General features: G+C 36.6%; 1 pseudogene; it reads right to left on the bottom strand.

The window, feature by feature from the left end:
• Positions 1–931: 931 nt before the first annotated feature.
• LOC116811341 (chromosome-associated kinesin KIF4A-like) lies at positions 932–3,360 on the bottom strand (annotated as a pseudogene).
• Between the last annotated feature and the right edge of the window lie 19,289 nt (positions 3,361–22,649).

Raw genomic sequence — 22,649 nt, 5'->3', positions numbered from 1 at the left:
AATGATAGACTGGATAAAGAAAATGTGGCACATATACACCATGCAGTACTATGCAGCCATAAAAAAGGATGAGTTCATGTCATTTGCAGGGACATATTTGAAGCTGGAAACCATCATTATCAGCAAACTAACACAGGAACAGAAAACCACACACCACATGTTCTCACTCATAAGTGGGAGCTGAACAGTGAGAACACATGGACACAGGGAGGGGAACATCACACACCAGGGCATGTTGGGTGGTGGGGGGCTAGGGGAGGGAAAGCATTAGGAGAAATATCTAATGTAGATGACGGGTTGATGGGTGCAGCAAGCCACCATGGCACATGTATACCTGTGTAATAACCCTGCACATTCTGCACATGTATCCCAGAACTTAAAGTATAATAAAATATAATAATCATAATAATTCATTTACTTCAGAAACATGGCAAACAATTGAGAATACTATTGAAACACTTAAAATTCGGAGAATGTCAGGAAAGGAAAGATCACAACTCCATTTTTGAGTTGGAGTAAAAGATCTGAGCCAGGCCCCCATCCTAGGCTAGTCTCCTCCATTAAGCAGGGACAACCAAAGGATAAAAAAGCCTTGGCCTCATCCCCATCAGGAGATGGCCTGAACTGCTCACAAATAAGAAACAACTTGATGATACTGAGGACTTATTCCTGATGAGTCATTAGGAATGTCAGTTGGTTCTCTCTTCAGTAGGTGGCTTAGCACCCTTCTGGAGAACAGACAGTAGTAGTCTGGGGCTGGAAGCCGAAGGCCAACATCCATCAAAGTTTACCTTCTTTTCAGTAATGCTCTTTTTCTTATTTCAACAGCAAGAAACCTGAAATCCAGAGAAGTCATTTAAAAAACCCCTCTGATTGCAACCTGAAAGCATCTCCCAAGCGAGACAGAGGTGTGGAGATGATTACTTCAACTTCAGTGGGCATCTTGTTCAATAGGGGAGAAGCCAGAGGAGAATCTGGTGTTGCTGGCTAGAGTTTGTTTCTCTTCCTTCTCTGAAGGCTTATTTTCTTGGTATTCTGTTGCTACATGTTTTAACTCTGGGAGGTCAAAAGGGGGTGGGAGAACTGGAGCAGTCTTCTTTGACAGCACCTGCTCCATGTCACACATCTCTTTCAGGATCTTGCTATTGGGCTTGGCACAGACAGGGTTAAAGAAGCTCAATCCTGGGGTCACCTCAGTAGGATCCTCCAGTTTGAAGGAGCCTTCAGAATTCTGGGTCCATTCAACAGTGCTCAAGCTATCCTTTCCTTGCTGGTGGTTCTGACACTTTGTGGGGTCACAGCTACAGTCCACACCACAGTCTGAATTTTGCTTACTGCACCCACACTGTTTGTTCCCACACAAGCACTTGCAGGAATGCCCTTGGATTTTCTTCCTGGCCACCTTAACTAATTTTGTTGGCTTCCATTCCTCATTATCCCCGTTATCACCATCACCATCACCATCCTCATGCTCATATACAGAATGCTTTGAACAATATTTTAGATCCTCGATGACCATTCTTTGCTCCAGGAAGTTTAACACGAGAAGGTTTAGGCTTAGGTGGGACATATTCACAAGAAGAGTCTGGAGATAGAAGAGTGTCCTTAGGAAGATGTTTCTGTCTGCTGGCTACCTGTAGAAGGGTCAGGGGTCAGTTTTTGCTTGATGGTTTCATTCTCTCAGAAAAACTGTTGATTTTGCTCACACTCTTCTTGCATCTTCTCAAGTTCTTCATCCTGACACTTCAGTGTGCTCAGTAGCTGCTGTTCCCTTTCACTGCCTGATTCCTCTAACTGCTTTTCTGCCATTTAGCTCTGCTGCAGCTGGTCAAGAAGGTACAGCCCCTTCTCTTGGTGCTGTTGCTCCATTCTGACCAGCTCAGCTTATAACTCTGTCTCTATCTCAGCAAAATGATTTTGTTCCTCAAACAGCATCTTCTGCATGTCAGCACAGCTGGCCTTGCTTTGTTTCAGGCTGCTTTCAAGTTTGCTGACTTGTATTTTGGAGGAGACCAGCTCTCAAATCAAATATTTCAGGGCACAATTGGCTTCCAGAATGGTGTCAATATTCTCCCAGCACTGTTTTGGTCTGTCTTCACTTTCTGTATCCAGCAGCTTCTGCTGTAGGTCAGCTATCTGAGAGCACTCCTGAGTTCCATTTCAGTCTCTAGGCTTTCAATCTGCTTTGTAATAGAATCTTCTGACTCCGAAACTTGAACACACACTTCAGTAAGGGAGAATGTACGTCTCCAGAGTTTAGGAGGTGGATTCTCCCCAGATTCCTTTTTTTCTTTGAGTTGAGCCACATCCTGAGCCAGGATCTTTCTATCTTCAAGGAGGCCATCAGATGGCGTTTGGCTTCCTAAGTAGTGACCATAACCTCAATTTTGTTTCCAAGCCAATTCTTCACTTGAGTTGCAGTGCCTTCCATTCCATAGCTCTGAGTCTCTTTCTGCTTATCTGCAACTTCCCATTGTTTCTGGAGAGCATCCCTGAGACACTTGTTGGCAGCTACTGCTTCCTCTGTTTTACATCTTAGCACATTGGATTGTTTCTGGAAGTTTCTTTCAAGTTTGAGCAGCTCATATTGCCTCTTACGGTCTCGTTCTTTTAACTGTATTACTTCTTTGTCTTTTTTTCTGCTTCCACTGTCTAAACTTCTCAGCATTCCCTTTCATTTGACACATTAACGGTACCCACTAGTTTTTCATCATCTGTATATCCTGGTTCAAACTGGAGACAGTACGCTCTGTGGATTCTTTTAGTTTCAGAAGTTTGGACTGCTCATTCAGTTTCTTCTTCAGATCAGCTATTTGACCCTCCAGCTCCTGGAGACATTTTCAGTGGCCTCACTCAACTTGGCTTGGTTGAAATCCTTCTTTGCTGTCTGAAGTTCAAGAACCAATTCTTCCTTTTCCTTTAAGATGACTTCCAATTCTAGATTTTTTATGTTATGCTGGTATTGGAACTGAATGGGCTGTAGTTGGCTGATGTTCTGAGTTATCTTCCTAGCTAGGGTCTCTTTCAGTGAAATGACTTTATGCAACTCAACCAGCTCCTTAGACATCTGAGCTTGACGGAGAGCATGCTGAGTGGTAAAAGCATCAGAATACCTGCTCGTCTCTGAACTGGTTTCCACTTGAGCTTCTTGTTCCACCGCAGTATTAATGGCTGCAGCCATGCAAGCAAGAGTTTCATCCAATAACTCGGTAATCAATTCCTGCAGGTTACAATTATCTCTACATTTTCTTTCAATTCCTGGTCTTCCAAAGCCTCCACTAGCTTTTGGAGATCCAGTTTTCTGGCTGCATGCTGCCTTAGCCCTTCTAGCTTGGCGTTAATTTTTTTTTTTTTTTTTTTTGAGACATTGTCTCACTCTGTCACCCAGGCTGGAGTGCAGTGGCGCGATCTCCGCTCATTGCAAGCTCTGCCTCCCGGATTCGCGCCATTCTCCTGCCTCAGCCTCCCGAGTAGCTGGGACTACAGGCACCTGCCACCACCACGCCCGGCTAATTTTTTTGTATTTTTAGTAGAGACGGGGTTTCACCGTGGTCATGAAATGGACAAAGTTCTTGAAAGACACAATCTGCCATGTCTCACACCAAAAAAATTACATAATCTGAATAGGCTTATATATAAAAAAGAAATTGAGTAAGTATTTAACGATATTAATATTTAACAACAATAGATACAATATAAGTTTTAGGGTTAAGAAATGTGATTTAACCAGAAATAAAAAAAATTGTTTAAATTATAAAGTCAATCATGCAAAACTCTTAACCCACTCTAACAATCAGTGTCCAAAGAAAAAGTAAATGGCATACTCAAAGGGTTTAACTGAAAAAGGTTTAATGAAAAGATTATTTAGATATATAAAAGCAGGGTGATATATTTTATACATATACCACATTTTGTTTTTTCCAATAATCAACTGATGGAAATTTGTGTTGTTTCCACTTGTGGGATACTATGTATAATGCTACCATGAAAATTTCTGTACAAGTTTTGTTGTGGGTATATGTTTTTATTTCCCTTAGGTAGATACTAGGAGTGGAATTGCTGGGTCATATGGTAGCTTTATGTTTAACTTTTCTGGGAACTGCTAGCCTGTTTCCAACAAGGCTGCACCTTCCAGTTCATTTTTCAACTCTAACATAACTCTAATAGTCAAAACCGAAAAAATATGTTGAAGTTTCTTAAGGCTTGATTCTGGGTCTTTCCCCAACTCAGCATTGGAGCCATCTTACAAATTCTGAATTTGAATAAATTGAGGTCAATCTTGCACTTTCTGCTAAAATAAAAATAAAATAAAAACTAAATAAAATAAAATAAATAAAAATAAAAAACAGCCTCACCACTTTCTTATTTTGTTCAGTGGTTACTTATTCAACAAGAAAAACATGACTTGATCAATAAAATTGAATAAATTATTGGAATGAAAAATATACAGAAGAAAAATCAGACAAATAAATAATAATCCAATAATTGATGAGATACAAATTACAACAGAAAGTTTTTCACCTGTCAATTGATAAATAGCAAGATACAATGCCAGTGAAGATATAGTAATAATAGCTATCATGTTTTGAGTGCTTAATATAGGCCATGTGCTTTACATGCATTATTTCATTTAACTTTCCTATTATCATATTAGGTAGATACTTTTATTAATTCCATTTCATAGTACAGAAAAATGTGTCAAAGTCATGAAGCTAGTAACTCATGGTACTGGGATTTGGGTCCAGATAATCTGACTCACTCCCCGGGTATCTATAATTTCCTACCTTTAAAAATGAGTGTTTCATGTTCCATTCATGTATATCTTTCCTCCCTGTCTGCACACATAGATGAGAGGAGGTCTAACAAAGTAATACAGAAAAGCAACAATATGATAGGAAATAAATAAGATCAATAGAAGAGGTGGGTTGTCTTCTACATGCTTTTCTTCAGAGAACATAGAAGAACTAAATCTTATCTAAAAGAGGACTATGAAGAGCCTTCTTGCCCTACAGAATTCCAGGCCTTGACACTGCAGGGGAATGTTAAAATACAGCCAGGACCCTGTGGTGGAGGAAAGAATGGAGTGGAAAATAGAGACAAATTAAACTATTAGAGATATGTGGGAATCTGTGTCACCATTAGAGGCTTTTAAAAATAGTCTTTAAAAAGATGCAACCCACTGGAGAAAATGAAAATCTATTTTGTACTACCCAGGGGATTTCTACTAAATTCATTAGTATAGAAAATTTCAAATGTATACAAAGATAGAAAGATATGATTAGCCTTTATGTGTATAGCCACCACCCAATTTTTATCAATATATGGCCAGTGTTGATTCATCAATTGCCCTTCTTCATTTTTTATCCTATCTGCAAATACTTATATATATACCTTGAAATAATACAAATTATATTTGAAAACATAGTATTATTATACACCTAAAATTGTATTTTTAATTTATTTTTTATTTTTGTAGAGACCAGGTAAGTGAATACTTATGTGGTACATGAGATATTTTGATACAGGCATACAATATGCAATAACCAAATCAGGATAAATGAGGTATTAATCACCTCAACCATTTATTCTTTATGTTACAAACAATCTAATTATACTCTTTTAGTTATTTTTAAAATGTACAAATAAATAATTTTTTGCTATAGTCATCCTGTTGTCCTGACAAATACTAAGTCTTATTTATTCTTTCTATGTTTTTATACCAAATAACGATCCCCACTTCCTCCCTCATCTCCCACTACACTTCCCGGCATCTGGTAACCATCCTTCTACTCTCTATCTGCATGAGTTCAATTGTTTTGATTTTTAGCTCTCAAAAATAAGTGAGGGTATTACTGAGGGATCCTGGCAGATGGGAGGCAGGACTAGATTGCAGCTCTAGACAGAGCACCATGTGGAGGCTTGCATTGTGAAGTTTAATTCCAGATCAACTCCAAAAACAAACCAGCAATCCTGGGAGGATCCTCTGAAGTAAGCAGACTGCTCCTGCAGGACCCAGGAGAAACCCCAAATACTGCGAGTGCCCCAACTGCGGAAGTGGGAAAGGGAGATCCTCCTCTCCCAAACACACCCCCGCACTGGAAAAGCTGAAGGTCTATTTACAGAAGTTTCTGACTTTATCTGTAGCTGAGTCAAGTTAGAGAGCCAAGCCGAGTGAAATACAGGGGTAGAAGAAGCAGCAGAAAGGCCCTGGGAGCTCGCTGGGTCTTCAGGCAGTCCATTCCTGCCTGACACCACAGGGATCCATCAGGAGGATGGCCAGAGGAGCAGGGGTAAAACTCCAAAGGGAGAAAAAATTCTCTAGCTGAGCTGTGTAATAATTTGAACAGGGCGAGAAACCTCCTGGCCAGAACTCGAAAGAGGGTGTGAATCCAGCATGTGGACTTCACAGACAGGGGGAAGAACTAAAGCCCTTTTCCTTCACAGCTGAGAGGCAGAAAAACCTCAGGCAAGTTTTTAAGCCCATCTCACCCTCCATCTGGAAAGAGACTCAGGGCTGTTGGGAGAAGCACAGTGGGAGTGAGACCAGCCCTTCGGTTTGCCTGGGAGCTGGATGAGGCCTGTTACTGCCAGCTTTCCCCCACTTCCCTGACAACCAGCATGACTCAGAAGAGGCAGTCATAATCCTCCTAGGTACACAACTCCAGTGAACTGGGAATCTCATCCCCATCCCCCACAGCAGCCATAGCAAGACCCACCCAAGGAGAGTCTGAGCTCAGACATGCCTAGCCTGCCCCCACCTGATGGTCCTTCCCTATCCACCCTGTAGCAAAAGACAAAAGGCATTTAAACTTGGGAGTTCTAGGGCCCTGCCCACCACAAGTCCCTGTCCACACTACTACAATTGATGCTTTCTGGAAAACCCCACCTACTGACAGGAGGCCAACCAGCACAAAAATAGAGCATTAAACTACCAAAGCTAAGGACCTTCACAGAGTCCATTGCACTCTCTGCCACCTCCACCAGAATAGGAACTGGTATCCATAGCTGAGAGACCCATAGATGGTTTACATCACAGGACTTTGTGCAGACAACCCCCAGTACCAGCCCGGAGCTGGGTAGACTTACTGGGTGGCTAGACCAAGAAGAGAGACAACAATCACTGCAGTTTGGCTCACAGGAAGCCACAGCCACTGGAAAAGGGGGAGAGTACTACATCAAGGGAACACTCTGTGAGACAAAAATTCGGAACAATAGCCTTCAGTCCTAGATCTTCCCTCTGACAGAGCCCACCCAAATGAGAAGAAACCAGAAAAACAACCCTAGTAATATGACAAAACAAGGCTCTTCACACCCCCCAAAAATCACACTAGTTCACCAGCCATGGATCCAAACCAAGAAGAAATCCATGATTTACCTGAAGAAGCATTCAGGAGGTTAGTTATTAAGCTAATCAGGGAAGGACAAGAGAAAGGCAAAGCCCAATGCAAAGAAATCCAAAAAAAGGATACAAGAAATGAAGGGAGAGATATTCAAGGAAATAGGTAGTTTAAAGAAAAAAACAATAAAAAATTTGGGAAAATGCGGACATACTTTTAGAAATGGAAAATGCTCTGGGAAGTCTCAGCAATAGAATTGAATGAATAGAAGAAAGAAATTCAGAGCTTGAAGACAAGGTCTTTGAATTAACTCAATCCAACAAGGACAAAGAAAAAAGAATAAGAAAATATGAACTAAGCCTCCAAGAAGTCTGGGATTGCGTTAAATGACCAAACCTAATAATAATCGGTGTACCTGAAGAAGAAGACAATTCTAAAAGCTTGGAAAACATATTTTGGGGAATAATCAAGGAAAACTTACCTGGCCTTGCTAGAGACCTAGACATGCAAATACAAGAAGCACAAAGAACACCTGGGAAATTCATTGCTAAAAGATCTTCAGCTACACACATTGTCATCAGGTTATCCAAAGTTAAGACAAAGGAAAGAATCTTAAGAGCTGTGAGACAGAAGCACCAGGTAACCTATAAAGGGTAACCTATTAGATTAATAGCAAATATCTCAGCAGAAACTCTACAAGCTAGAAGGGATTGGGCCCTATCTTCAACCTCCTCAAGCAAAACAATTATCAGCCAAGAATTTTGTATCCAGCAAATCTAAGCATCATACATGAAGGAAAGATACAGTCATTTTCAGACAAACAAATGCTCTGAGAATTTGCCACTACCAAGCCACCACTACAAGAACTGTGAAAAGGAGCTCTAAATCTTGAAACAAATCCTGGAAACCCATCAAACCAGAACCTCTTTAAAGCATAAATCACACAGGACCTATAAAACAAAAATACAAGTTAAAAAGCAAAACAAACAAACAAACAAAAGTATACAGGCAACAAAGAGCATGATGAATGCAATGGTACCTCACATTTCAATACTAACATTGAATGTAAATGGCCTAAATGATCCACTTAAAAGACACAGAAGTGCAGAATGGATAAGAACTCATGAACCAAATATCTGCTGCCTTCAGGAGACTCATCTGACACATAACATAAACTTAAAGAGGTAGAAAAAGGCATTTCATGCAAATGGACACCAAAAGTGAACAGGGGCAGCTATTCTTATATCAGACAAAACAATCTTTAAAGCAACAGCATTTAAAAGAGCCAAAGATGGACATTATATTATGGCAAAATGCCTTGTCCAACAGGAAAATATCAGAATCCTAAACATATATGCATCTAACACTGGAGCTCTCAAATGTGTAAAACAATTACTAATAGACTTAAGAAATGAGATAGACAGCAACACAATAATTATGGCAGACTTCAATACTCCTCTGACAGCACTAGACAGTCGTCAGGAAAGAAAGTCAACAAAGAAACAATGGATTTAAATTATACCTTGGAAGAAATGGAATTAACACACATATATATATGTAACATTTCATCCAAAAACTGCAGAATACACATGATTCAACAGCACATGGAACTTTCTCCAAGAGAGACCATGTGATGGGCCATAAAATGAGCCTTAATAAATTTAAGAAAATTAAAATTATATCAAGCACTCTCTCAGACCACAGTAGAATAAAACTGGAAATCAACTCCTAAAGGAACCTCCAAAACCATGCAAATACATGGAAATTAAATAACCTTCTTCTGAATGAGCATTGGGTCAAAAATGAAATCAAAATGGAAATTAAAGAATTCTTCAAGCTGAATGACACTAGTGACACAACCTATAAAAACCTCCGGGATGCAGCTAAGGCAGTGCTAACAGCAAAGTTCATAGCCCTAAAGGCCTACATGAAAAAATCTGAAAGAGCACAGACAATCTAAGATCACACCCAAAGGAACTAGAAAAGCAAGAACAACAAACCAAATCCAAACCCAGTAGAAGAAAGGAAATAACCAAGATCAGAGCAGAACTAGATGAAGTAGAAACAAACAAACAAAAAAAATACAAAAGATAAGTAAAACAAAAAGCTGGTTCTTTGAAAAGATAAATAAAATTGATAGACCATTAGAAAGATTAACCAAGAAGAGAGAAAATCCAAGTAACCTCATTAAGAAATGAAACAGGAGATATTACAATTGACACCACTGAAATACAAAAGATCATTCAAGGCTAGTATGAACACCTTTACACAAATAAACTGGAAAACCTAGAAGACATGGATGAATTCCTGGAAAAAATACAACCCTCCTACCTTAAATCAGGAAGAATTAGATACCCTGAACAGACCAATAACAAGCAGTGAGATTGAAATTGTAATTAATAAATTACCAACAAAAATGTCCAGGAGCAGACAGATTCACAGCAGAATTCTACCAGACAGTCAAAGAAGAATTTGCACCAATTATTTTGACACTATTCCACAAGATAGAGAAAGAAGGAAACCTCCCTAATTAATTCCATAAAGCCAGCATCACCCTAATACCAAAACCAGAAAAGGACACAACCAAAAAAGAAAACTACAGACCGATATCCTTGATGAACATGGATGCTAAAATCCTTAACAAAATACTAGCAAACTGATTCCAGCAACATATCAAAAATACAATCCATCATGATCAACACTTCTACACTGCTGCTGGTGGGAATGTAAACAAGTACAGCCGCTATAGAAATCAGTATGGAGATTCCTTAAAGGACTAAAAGTACAACTACCATTTGATCCAGCAATCCCACTGCTGGGTATCTACCCGGAGGGAAAGAAGTCATTATTCAAAAAAGATACTTGCACATGAATGTTTATAGGAGCACAATTTACAATTGCAAAATTGTGGAACCAATCCAAATGCCAATCAATCAATGAGTGGATAAAGAAACTGTGATATATATAATGGAATACTGCGCAGCCAGAAAAAGATATGAATTAACAGCATTTGCAGTGACTGGATGAGACTGGAGACTATTATTCTAAGTGAAGTTACTCAAGAATGGAAGATCAAACATCGTATGTTCTCACTGATATGTGGGAGATAAGCTATGAGGACACAAAGGTGTAAGAATGATACAGTGGACATTGGGGACTTGGGGGGGTAGAGTGGGAGGGGGGCATGGGATAAAAGACTACAAATATGGTGCAGGGAATACTACTCAGGTGATGCGTGTACCAAAATCTCACAAATCACCACTAAAGAACTTATTCATATAACCAAATACCACTTGTACCCCAATAACTTATGGAAAAATAAATATAATAAATAAATGAAAAAATAAGTGAGAAAGTATGAAGTTTGCCTTTCTATGCATGGCTTATTTCGCTTAACATAATAACCACGTGTTCCATTCATGTTGTTATAAATGACAGGTTCTAATTATTTTTGTGGCTGAATAGTACTCCATTGTGTAAATATAGTAAAATTTTTATCGATTCATCTGTTGATGGACATTTAGATGGCTTCCAAATCTTGGTTATTATTAATAGTGCCGCCATAAACACGGGAGTGCAGATATCTCTTTGATACTGATTTTCTTTCTTTCGAGTATATACCTAGAAGTGAGATTGCTGAATCATATAGTACCTCTATTTTTACCTTTTGAGGAACTTCCAAATTGTTCTCCATAATGGCTGTACTAATTCACATTCCTACCAACAGTGTACAAGGGATCCCTTTTCTCCACATTCTTACCTGCATTTGTTATTGCTTGACTTTTGGATAAGAGCAATTTTATATGGGGTGAGATAATATCTCACTGTAGTCTTTGCATTTTTCTGATGATCAGTGATATTGAGCACCTTGGCATATAACTGTTTAATATTTGCATGTATTTTTTGAGAAATATCTATTCAGATCTTTCATTCATTTTAAAATTGGATTATTATATTTTTTTCTGTAGAGTTGTTTGAGCTTCTTATATAATGTAATTATTAATCCTTTGTCAGATGAATGTTTGGCAAATATTTACTCCCATCCTGTGGGGTGTCTCTTCACTTCGTTAATTGTTTTCTTTTGTGCAGAGGACTTTTAACTTAATGTAATTCCACTTGTCCATTTTTGTTTTGGTTGTCAGTTCTCACAGGATATTGTTCAAGAAATATTTGCCCAGTCCAATGTCATGGAGAGTTTCTCAATCTATTTCATAGAAGAAGTCTTAGATTTAAGTATTTAATCCATTTTTATTTTATTTTGATATATGGGGAGAGATAGGCATGTAGTTTAAGTATTTGCATATGGATTGCCAGTTTCCCCAGCACCATTTACTGGAGATACTGCCCTTTTTCCAATGTATGTTCTTGATATCTTTGTCAAAAATGAGTTTACTGTAGATGTATGGAGTTATCTCTAGATTATGTCCTCTGTTCAATTGATATATGTGTCTGTTTCTCATGCCAGTACCATACTATTTTGGTTACTATAGATAGCTCTGTAGTATAATTTAGAGTCAGGTACCATGATTCCTCCAGTTTTGTTCTTTTTGCCTAGGATAGCTTTGGCTATTCTGTGTCATTGTTACTCCATATATATTTTTACATTATTTATTCTATTTTTGTTAAGAAGGTCATTGGTATTTTTATAGGAATTGCATTGTATCTGTTGATTGCTTTGGGTATTATGGACATTTTAAAAGTATTGAATTCTCCTATCCATGAAGATGAAATATCTTTTCATTTTTGTATCTTCTTCACTTTCTAGCATCAACATTTTATAATTTTTATTGTAGAGATCTTTCACTTATTTGGTCAAAAGAATGCCTAGGTATTTTGTTTTATTTGTAGCTGTTGTAAATGGCATTACCTTCTGGATTTCTTTCACAGATTTTTTTGCTGTTGTCATGTAGAAATGGTACTAATTTTGTATATTAATAATGTGTACTGTGAATTTCCTGAATTTATCAGTTGGAAGAGTTTTGTGGTGGATTCTTTACCTTTTTTTTAAATATAAGATCATATCACCTGCAAACAAGGATAATTTGACTTCTTTCTTTCCAATTTGGATGTCCTTTGTTTCTTTCTCTTGTCTTATTGCTCTAAATAAGTCTTCTAGTACCATGTTGAAAAACAGTAGTGACAGTGGATATCCTTGTCTTGTTGCAGATCTTAGAGGAAAGGTTTTCTGGTTTTCCTCATTTCAAATGATACTACTTATGTGTCTGTCATATATGGCTTTCATTTATGTTTAGGTATGTTCCTTTTATAATAAGTGTTTTGAGAGTTTAGATTGTGAAAGAATTTTGAATATTATCAAATACATTTTCTATAATACATCAATTGAAATAATCATATGGTTTATGTCCTTTATTCTACTATATGATGTATCACATTGATTAGATTCTGTATGTTGAACCATACTTGCATCCTGAGGATAAATCCCACTTCATCATGATGAATGATTTTTCTAATGTATTGTTGAATCCAGTCCGCTAGTATTTTGTTGAGGATTTTTTCTTCAATATTCATCAGGGATATTCATTGGCTTCTAGTTTTCTTTTTTTGCTGTGTCTTCCTCTGATTTCGATATCAGGGCAATACTGGACTCACAAAATGAGTTTGGAAGTGTACCCTCCTCCTTTGTTTTTCAAAATAGTTTGGATTGAATTGGTATTATTGAATCCTTTAAATGCCTGGTAAAATTCAGCAATGAAGCTATTGGATCCCAGACTTTTCTTTGCTTGGAGTCTTTTTATTATAGCTTCCATCTCATTACTTGTTATTGGTCTGTTCACATTTTAAATTTCTTCATGGTTCAGTCTTTGTCGTTGGTATGTGTCTAGGAATTTATCCATTTCCTCTAATTTTTCCAGTTTCTTGGCATATAGTTGCTCATAGTAGCCACTAATAATCCTCTGAATTTCTGCAGTATCAGTTTTAATGTCTCTTTTTTCATCTCTGATTTTATTATTTGGGTCTTCTTACTATTTTTGTAGTTAGTCTGGATAAACTTTCCTCAATTTTGTTTATCTTTTAAAAAAATCAACTTTTTGCTTCACTGACCTTTGTTTTATTTCCTTCATTTAAATTTTTCCTTCTTAGTACTACTTTCACTGTATCCCACAGATTTTGGTATGTTGTGTTTCCTTTATCAATCGTTTCAAGACATTTTTTAACTTCCTTCTTAATTTCTTCGGTGACCCACTGGTTATTTACCAGGATGTTGTTTAACTTTCATGTGTATGTATAGTTTTCAAAATTTCTCTGGTTATTGATTTCTAATTTTATTCCTTTGTGATTACAGATGATACTTGATATTATTTTATTATTTTTTTCAATGTTTTAAGTCTTGTTTTGTGGCATATCTTATGATCTATCCTTGAGAATGATCCATGTATTGAGGAAAAGAATGTGTATTCTATAGCTGTTGGATGAAACAACTTGTAAATATCTTTTAGGTCTATTTGTTCTGTACTGCATATAAAATTCTTCGTTTATTTTCTGTTTGGAAGATCTGTCCAATGCTGAAAGTGAAGTGTTGAAGTCTCCAGCTATTATTGTATTAGATTATATTTTTCTCTTTAATTCTAATGTTTGCTTTATATATCTTTGTGCTCCTTATAAATATATGAATTATATATTTATAATTGTTATACCTTCTTGCTTAATTATCCCCATTATCTTTATACAGTGATCTTCTCTGTTTCTTAAAGTTTTTGTCTTGAGACCTACTTTGTCTGATATATGTACAGCTACTCCTCCTCTTTATTGGTTACTATTGACATGGAATATTTCTTTTTCTTCCATTTATTTTCAGTCTCTGTGTGTCTTTATAGATGAAGTCTGTTTCTTATAGGGAACACAACCTTGGTTCTTGTTTTTATTCACTCAGCATCCCCATGCCTTTTTATTTGATAGCTTAGTCCATTTACATTCAATATTATTATTGATATGTAAGGACTTACTCCTGCCATTTTGTTATTTGATTTCTGGTTGATTACTGGTCTTCCCTTCTTTCTTACTTTCTCTTTCTTTCTCTTCTGCCTTTTTTTAATTGAAGGTGGTTTTCTCTGATATTATTATTTAATTTTTTTCTTTAATTTTTATGTACCTGATTTTTGGTTACCACGAGACTTGCAAATACTATTTTATAACCCATTATATTGAGCTGATGACACTTAACACTGTTTGTATATACAAAGTAGAAGAAAAATAATAAAAACTCTAACTTTAACTTTGTCCTCCCACATTTTAACATGTGTTGTTTCTATTTATGTTTTATTGTATTGTCTATGTCTTGAAAAGTTGTTTTAAGTATTATTTTAATTGTCTCATCGCTTATTCTTTCTACCTAAAATAAAAGTAGTTTACACAACACAGTTACAGTGTTACAATATTATTTTTTGTTTGTGTGTACTATTATTAGTGAATTTTCTACCTTCAGATGTTTTCATGTTGCTTATTAATGTCTTTTTCTTTCTGATAGAAGTACTCCTTTTAGCATTTCTTGCAGGACAGTCCTGGCGTTGATGAAATCCCTCAGCTTTTGTTTGCCTGAGAATGTCTTTATTTCTCCTTCATGTTTGAGAAATACTTTCACCAGATATACTATTATAGTATAGAGTACTTTTAATATGCCATGCCATTGTCTCCCGGCCTAAAAGGCCCCGGCCTGAAAAATCTGCTGCCAGTCATATCGATGCTCCGTTGTCCATTATTCGTTTTTTTTTTTCTCTTGATGTTTTTAGACGTCTTTCTTTATTGTTGGCCTTGGGCAGTTTGACTGTTAGATGCCTTGAGGTAGTAGTATTTGGGTTAAATCGGCTTAGTGTTCTATAACCTTCTTGTATGTGGATATTGATGTCTTTTTCTAGGTTCAGGATGTTCTTTCTTATTACACTTTTGAATAACCTTTGTACCCTTGTCTTTTTCTTTACCTCCTTTTCAAGGCCAATAACTCTTTGATTTGCTCTTTTGAGGTTATTTTTTAAATTCTGTAGCCATGCTTCATTGTTTTATTTTATTTTTTTCTTTTGTCTCTTCTGGCTGTTTATTTTCAAGTAGCCAGTCTTCAAGCTCACTAATTATTTTTTCTGCTTGATCAATTATGCTATTAAAAGACTCTGATGTATTCTTCAGTATATGAATTTTATTTTTCAACACCAGAAATTTTGTTTGATTTTTTTGATCATTTTCATATTTTTGTTAAATTTATCTGATAGAATTCTGAATTTCTTTTATGTGTTATCTTGAATTTATTTGAGTTTCCTTAACACAGCTATTTTGAATTCTCTGTGTGAAAGTTCACGTATCTCTGTTTCTCCAGGATTGGTTCCTGGTGTTTATTTAATTCATTTGCTTAGGTCATTATTATCTTGATACTTGTGAATGTTTGTCTGTGTCTGGGCATTGAATAATTAGGGTTTTTTTTTTTTTTTAACATTCTGGGTTTGTTTATACCTGTCCTTCTTGGGAAGGCTTTCCTGGTATTCAAAATGACTTGATTCTTGTGACCTAAGCTGCATCTGCCTTAGGGGGCACCTCAATCCCAATAACGCTCTGGTTATTTCAGACTCCTAGAGACACTACCTTGAATGTCTTAATAAATATGGAGGATTCATGGGATTACCAGGCTGAAACTTCATCCTGTTCCCTTATTTTATCCCAAACAAATGGTCTCTCTCTGTTCTGAGCTTCCTGGAGCTTGGGGTGGGGTGACACAAGGAGCTGTGTGGCCACCACCGTTGTGACTTTGCTTAGTCATACCAGAAGCCAGCAGAGTACTAGATTTTACCCAAGGCCCACCATAACCACAACTAGACTGGCACTGATGTTTGCTCAAGGCCTTGGGGGCTCCACAATCAGTGCATGGTGAAGCCAGAAAGGCTTATGTTCTTCCCTTCAGGGCACCAAGTTCCCATACACACTGAATGGATACAGAGGTTTGTCTGGGAGCCAGAGAGTGGAATTAAAGGCTTTAAAGTCTACTTGGTGTTGTATTTTGTTATGGCTTAGTTGGCAATCAAACCACAGGATTCAGACCTTCCCAATGTTCCTTCCTCTTTCCAAAGGGGGAGGAGCTTCATCCCATGACCATCACCACCACAGTCCAATGGCAAGTATGGCCAGCTTACCACCAATGTTTTCTTAAGAAACAGGGGCTCTTCAGTCAACTTGTAGTGGTTGCTACCTGTCTTGGGACTCACTTTTCAGGTCACTAGACTCTTCTCTGGACAAGGAAATGTCCAGAAATCCCATCCAAAAGCCAAGTCTTGTATTTGGAGAGCTTAAGATCCTCTTTGGCATTCTACCACACAGTGTCCAAGCTACTACCTAAGTTTTAAGACAAAGTATCCTTTACTTTTTCTTCCACTTTTCTGAAACAGAAGGAGTCTCTCCCCATAGCTACCACACCTGAGAATGTGGAGTCTTATCTGAAGCTATCATGTCTCAGAGTCTCACTGAAGGCTTATGGCATATTACTTGGTTACTACTACTGGTTTTCAGGGCTCAAGGGCTCTTTAGTCAGTATGTGATGCTTCATGCCAGAACTGGATTTTTTCCCTTCGAGACAGTGGTTTCTTTTCTGGCCCAGAGTGTTTCTAGAAATGTTATCTGTGAGCTAGGTCCTGGAAAGGGAACCTCATGAACCTGACTGGTGCCCTATCCTTCTGTGGCTGAGCTGGTGTCTAAGATGCAAGACAAAGTAATTTTTACTCTTCCCTTTTCTCTCCTCAAGTAGAATTAAGGAGTCTTTTTTGAAGCTGTGAGCTGTGCAGCCTGGAGTTGGTGGAGGGTTGGCAAAAGCACTTTCTCAGCTTCCCTGGCTGGTGACTCAGTAGGTCACATGCCCCACAAGTCCACTAACCCTGAGACCAGTTCAGCACTTGGACTCACCTAGGAGTTGCAGTCCTTGTGGGCTAGATGGCCTTTGAAGTTTATTTGTGGTTCCAGAGGACTTTAGCCTGTAGTGGCAAACTTGGTGGAACTCAAGTTCTGACTGCTGGGATTGGTGATTCCCCTCTGGCTAGGACTGTTTTAAATATTCCCTCCATAGGTGCATGTCAGCTAAGTTCAACCAAGTTTTGCTTTCTGCTATAACACAGCAGCACTGAGTTCAATGCAATTTATTACAATTACTGCACTCTCCCTATCCCAATCAAATGAACAGAATATCTGTCTGCATCAGGTGGTTGCTTCCATGGTGTGCGGGAGTGGAGGCATCAGTTATTTAAGACTGTCTTTTCTACCCTCTTCTGTGTCTCTTTCAGTGATATGAAATTAAAACCAGGTACTGTGCATGCTCATCTAATTTTTTGTTTTACAAGGGTGTTTTTTTGTTTTGTTTTGTTCGTTTTGTAGGTAGGTGTTAAATTGGTGTCCTTGTGGAGAAAGGGGACAATCAGTGCAGCTTTCTATTTAGCCATTGTATTAGTCCATTTTCACACTGCTGATAAAAACATACCTGAGACTGGGTAATTTACCAAAAAAAAGAGGTGTATTGGACTTACAATTCCACATGGCTGGGAAGGCCTCACAATTATGGCAGAAGGCAAGGAGGAGCAAGTTACATCTTACGTGGATGGCAACAGGCAAAATGAGAACTTGTGCAAGGAAACTACCGTTTTTAAAACCATCGGATCTCATCAGACTCATTCACTATCACAAGAACAGTGCGGGAAAGACCCGTCCCCATAATTCAATCACCTCTCACAGGGCTCCTTCCAAAACACAGGACAATCATGGGAGTCACAATTCAAGATGAGATTTAGGTGGGAACACAGCCAAACCATAGCAGCCATCTTGCTTCACCCCTACTCTAATGCTAGAAATTTTTAATACCACCAAATATCATGTTCACAATTCCTTGATTGCCTTAATTTAAAAAATATTTTGGTAAAATATGCACAATATAACATTTTCCATTTTTCTTATTTTAAGTGCATAATTCAGTAGCATTAAACACATTCAAAATATTATACAACACATACCACTATTTTTAGAACTTTTTCTCCATCTTAATCAAACACTGTGTAACCATTAAACAATGACTTTCCATTCCTCCCTTGCCATATCCCATACTAACTGCTAATCTACTTTCTAATTGTATAAATTTGCTTATTGTAGGTACATTATATATGTGAAATTATTTAATATTTGTCATTTTGTCTCTGGCTTATTTGACTCAGCATAATGCTTCCAAGTTTCATCTATGTTGAAACATCTTTTAGGATTTCATTATTTTCAAGTCTGAATAATATTCCATTGTATGTGTATATTTATTTTATGTGTATACCATTGTGTGTTTATATCATGAATGTTTTATCTATTCATCTGTTGATAGAAATATGGGTTGTTTCCTCCTTTTGGCTATTGTAAAACAAACTGCTACAAACACTACTCTGTATATATCTCTTTTAGTTCCTGCTTTCAATTCTTTTGAGTGTTATATACCTAGGTGTGTAATTTATACACTATATAGTAATTATGTGTTTGACATTTTCAGAAATCAACAATTTTACACATTTTCTATGATATTTTACATCCTACCAGGAATCTTAAGATTTTCAATTTCTCCAAGTTATTGACAACAGTAGTTAATTTTCACCTTCCTAAGTGTTGTGAAGTGGTATTTTATCGTTTTTATTTGCATTCCTGCTGTGGCTACTGATAGTGAAAATATTTAAACGTTCTTATGGGCCATTTGTGTACCTTCTTTAAAAATGACTACTCAAGATTTTACCAATTTTTGCGTTTAGTCGCTTTATTTATTTCTTTTTGTTGTGTTGCAGGAGTTCTTTAAATACTCCAGATATTAATGTCTTATAAAATATATCATTTGCAAATATTTTCTCACATTCTATAGATTGCCTTTTCACAGCTAAATAATAATGCCCTTTGATGGAAATAAGTTTTTGAGTTGGATGAAATTCAGTTTATCTACTTTCTCTTGCTACCTTTGTCATATTCAATACATGATTACAAATCTGTCAAAAATATTTTCTCTATGTTTTCTTGTAACAGAGAACCTCAGTTTGCTAATATTTTGTTGAAGTAGTTTGTATTAGTATTCACAATGGATATTAGTCTGTAATAATTTTTCCTTACGATGTTGTCTGGTTTGTCTTCAGGTTAATAATGGCCTCATAGAATGAGGCTCTAAGGGTTCTCTTAATTTTTTTTGAGAAATATTAGTGCTAATTATTGAAGTGTTTGAATTCTCCAGTGAAATCATATGTTCCTGAGTTTGTTGTTGTTGTTTTTGAGAGGTTTTTTTATCAATTGCCTTACTTTTCTCAGGTGTATTCGGATATTTTCTTATTTCTTCATGAGTCGGTATTAATAGAGTGCATTTTCTAGAATTTATTTATTTACATTAAATTGGTTTTTTTGAATACGATTATTCATAGTATTCTCCTTTTGTCATTTTTTTATTCCTCTAAAATCAGGAGCAATGCCCCTGTTGTAGTCTGTTTCTCTAATCACTATCATGAGAACAGCATTGGAAAAAGCTCCCCCATGATTCAATTACTTTCCACCAAGTCCCTTCCATAACAAGTAGGGATTATTACAATTCAAGGTGAGATTTATGTGGGACACAGAGCCAAGCCATATCAGTTCCCAATTTCGTTTCTTTTATTTTTTGTTTCTAACTTTAATTTTAGGTTCACAGAGTACATGCGCAGTTTTGTTATATGGGTAAGTTGCAGGTCATGGAACTTTAACATACAGAATATTTTTTCACCAAGGTAATGAGCATAGTAACCGATAGGTAGTTTTACAATCCTCCCCCTCCTCCCACCTTTCACCTTCAAGTAGACCCTGGTGTACATTGTTTCCTTCCTTGAGCTTATGTGTACTCAATATTTAGCTCCCACTTATAAGTGAAAACATGTGATATTTGTTTTTCTTCTCCTGTGTCAAATCGCTTAAGACAACGATCTACAGCTGCATCTGTGTTGTTTTAAAAGACATGATTTGTTCTATTTTATGATTGTGTAGTATTCCTACATACCATATTTTCTTTATTCATCCCACTGTTGGACATCTGCTTTGATTCCACATCTTTGCTATTGTGAATAGTGCTGTAATGAACATTTGTGTGCATGTGTCCTTATGATAGAATGATTTGTATTTCTTTGGGTATATACCCAGTAATGATATCACTAGGTCAAATGTTAGTTCTAAGTTCTTTGAAAAATCTCTAAACTGCTTTCCACCAACAGTGTATAAGTGTTCCATTTTCTCCACAACCTCCCCTGTATCTGTTATTTTTCGACTTCGTAATAATACCCAATCTGACTGATGTAAGATGGTACCTCATTATAGTTTTGATTTACATTTCTCTGATGATTAGAAAATAAAAAAAAAAGAAATAAAGAGCATTGGTTAGATGTTTGTTGGCCCCACGTATGTCTTCTTTTGAGAAGTGTCTGTTTGTGTACTTTGCCTATTTTTTATTGGGTTATTTGTTTTTAGCTTGTTGATTTATGTTCTCTATAGGTTCTGGACATTAGGCTTTTGTCAGATGCATAGTTTGTGAATATCTTCTCCCATTCTGTAGGTTGTCTGTTTACTCTGTTGATAGTTTCTTTTGCTGTAGATGCTTTCCAGTTTAGTTAGGTCTTACATGTCAATTTTTGCTTTTTTTTTTTTTTTTTTGCAATTACTTTTGGCATCTTCATCATCAAATCTTTGCCAGGTCCCATGTCCAGAATGAGATTTCCTAACTTTTCTTCTTGAGTTTCTACAGTTTTAGGTGTTACATTTAAGTCTTTAATCCATTTCGAGTTAATTTTTGTATATGGGGAAAAGGAAGGCTTAAGGCTCAATATTAAGCATATGGCTTAATATTATGCTATTGGATTTAGCCAAGCACAATTTATTGAATAGGGAGTCTTTTCCCCATTGCTTGTTTGGTTGGTTTTGTTGAAGATCAGATGGTGTTAGGTTTACGGTTTATTTCTCCATTTTCTAGTCATCTGTTTTGTTTCGTTTTTCTTTTCTTTTTTTTTTTTTTTTTTGCTAGTACCAAGTTCTTTTGGTTACTGTGACTTTATAGTATCATTTGAAATCAGATAGTTCAATGTCTCCAGCTTTACACTTTAGCTTATAATTGTTTTGTCTATTCAGGCTCTTTTTGGTTGCATATAAATTTAAGAATACCCTTTTATAATTGTGTGAAGAATGACATTGGAATATTAATAGGAATATCATTGAATCTTTAAATTGCTTTGGGCAGTATGGCCATTTATAAAATACTGATTTTTCCAATTTATGAGCAACAAATGTTTTTCATTTATTTGAATTATCTGATTTATTTTAGCAATGTTTTGTCATTCTACTTGTAGAGGTCTTTTACCTCCTTGATTAGCTGTATTCCTAGGTATTACATTTTCTCTGTGGCTATTATAAGTGGGATTCGTTCCTGACTTCACTCTCAGCCTGAACAACTTTTTTTTTTTTTGTATATAGAAATGCTACTGATTTTTATACATTGGTCTTGTATCCTGAAACTTCATTAAAGTAGTTGATCAGTTCTAGGGACCCCCTGGTAGAGTTTTTAGAATTTTCTTTGTATAGAATTATATTATCCATAAGTAGAGATAGTTTGACTTCTTCTATTTATATTTGAACACTTTTGCTTATTTATTTTGACTGATTTTCCTGAGTAAGATGCCCAGTACTAGGTTAAATATGAGTGGTGAGATTAGGCCTTCTTGTCTTGTTCCATTTCTCTAGGGGAATGGCTTGAGCTTTTGCCCATTAATATGATGTTGGCTGTGGATTTGTCTTTGATGGCTCTTATTATTCTGAGGTATGTTCCTTCAATGCTTAGTCTGTTGGGGGTTTTTATCATGAAGGGATGTTAAATTTTATTTAAAAATTTTCTACATCTATTGAGATGATCGCCTGTTTTTTTTTATTTAATTCTGCTTGTGTCATAAATCACTTTATTTATTTGTGTATGTTGAACCAGCCTTGCATGCCAGGAATAAAATCTACTTGATCATAGTATATTCACTGATGTGCAGCTGAATTTGGTTTGCTAATATTTTGTTGAAGACTTTTGTGTTTATGTTCATGAGTGGTATTGACCTGAAGTTTTTGTTGTTGTGTCTCTGCCACATGTTGGTATTAGCCTTATACTTGCTTGCTAGAATGAGTTAGGAAGGTGATCCTCCTCCCCACTTTTTTGGAATGGTTTTAGTATGATTATTATCATTAGTTTTGTTTTTGTTTTTGAGACAGAGTTTCTCTCTGTCTCCCAGGCTGGAGTGCAACGGCGTGATCTTGGCTTACTGAAACCTC

The sequence above is a fragment of the Hylobates moloch genome, unplaced genomic scaffold (assembly GCF_009828535.3).
Source record: "Hylobates moloch isolate HMO894 unplaced genomic scaffold, HMol_V3 SCAFFOLD_7, whole genome shotgun sequence".
NCBI lineage: Eukaryota > Metazoa > Chordata > Mammalia > Primates > Hylobatidae > Hylobates > Hylobates moloch.
The sequence above is the reverse complement of the archived record's forward strand: the minus strand, read 5'-3'. Positions and strand labels throughout refer to the sequence as shown.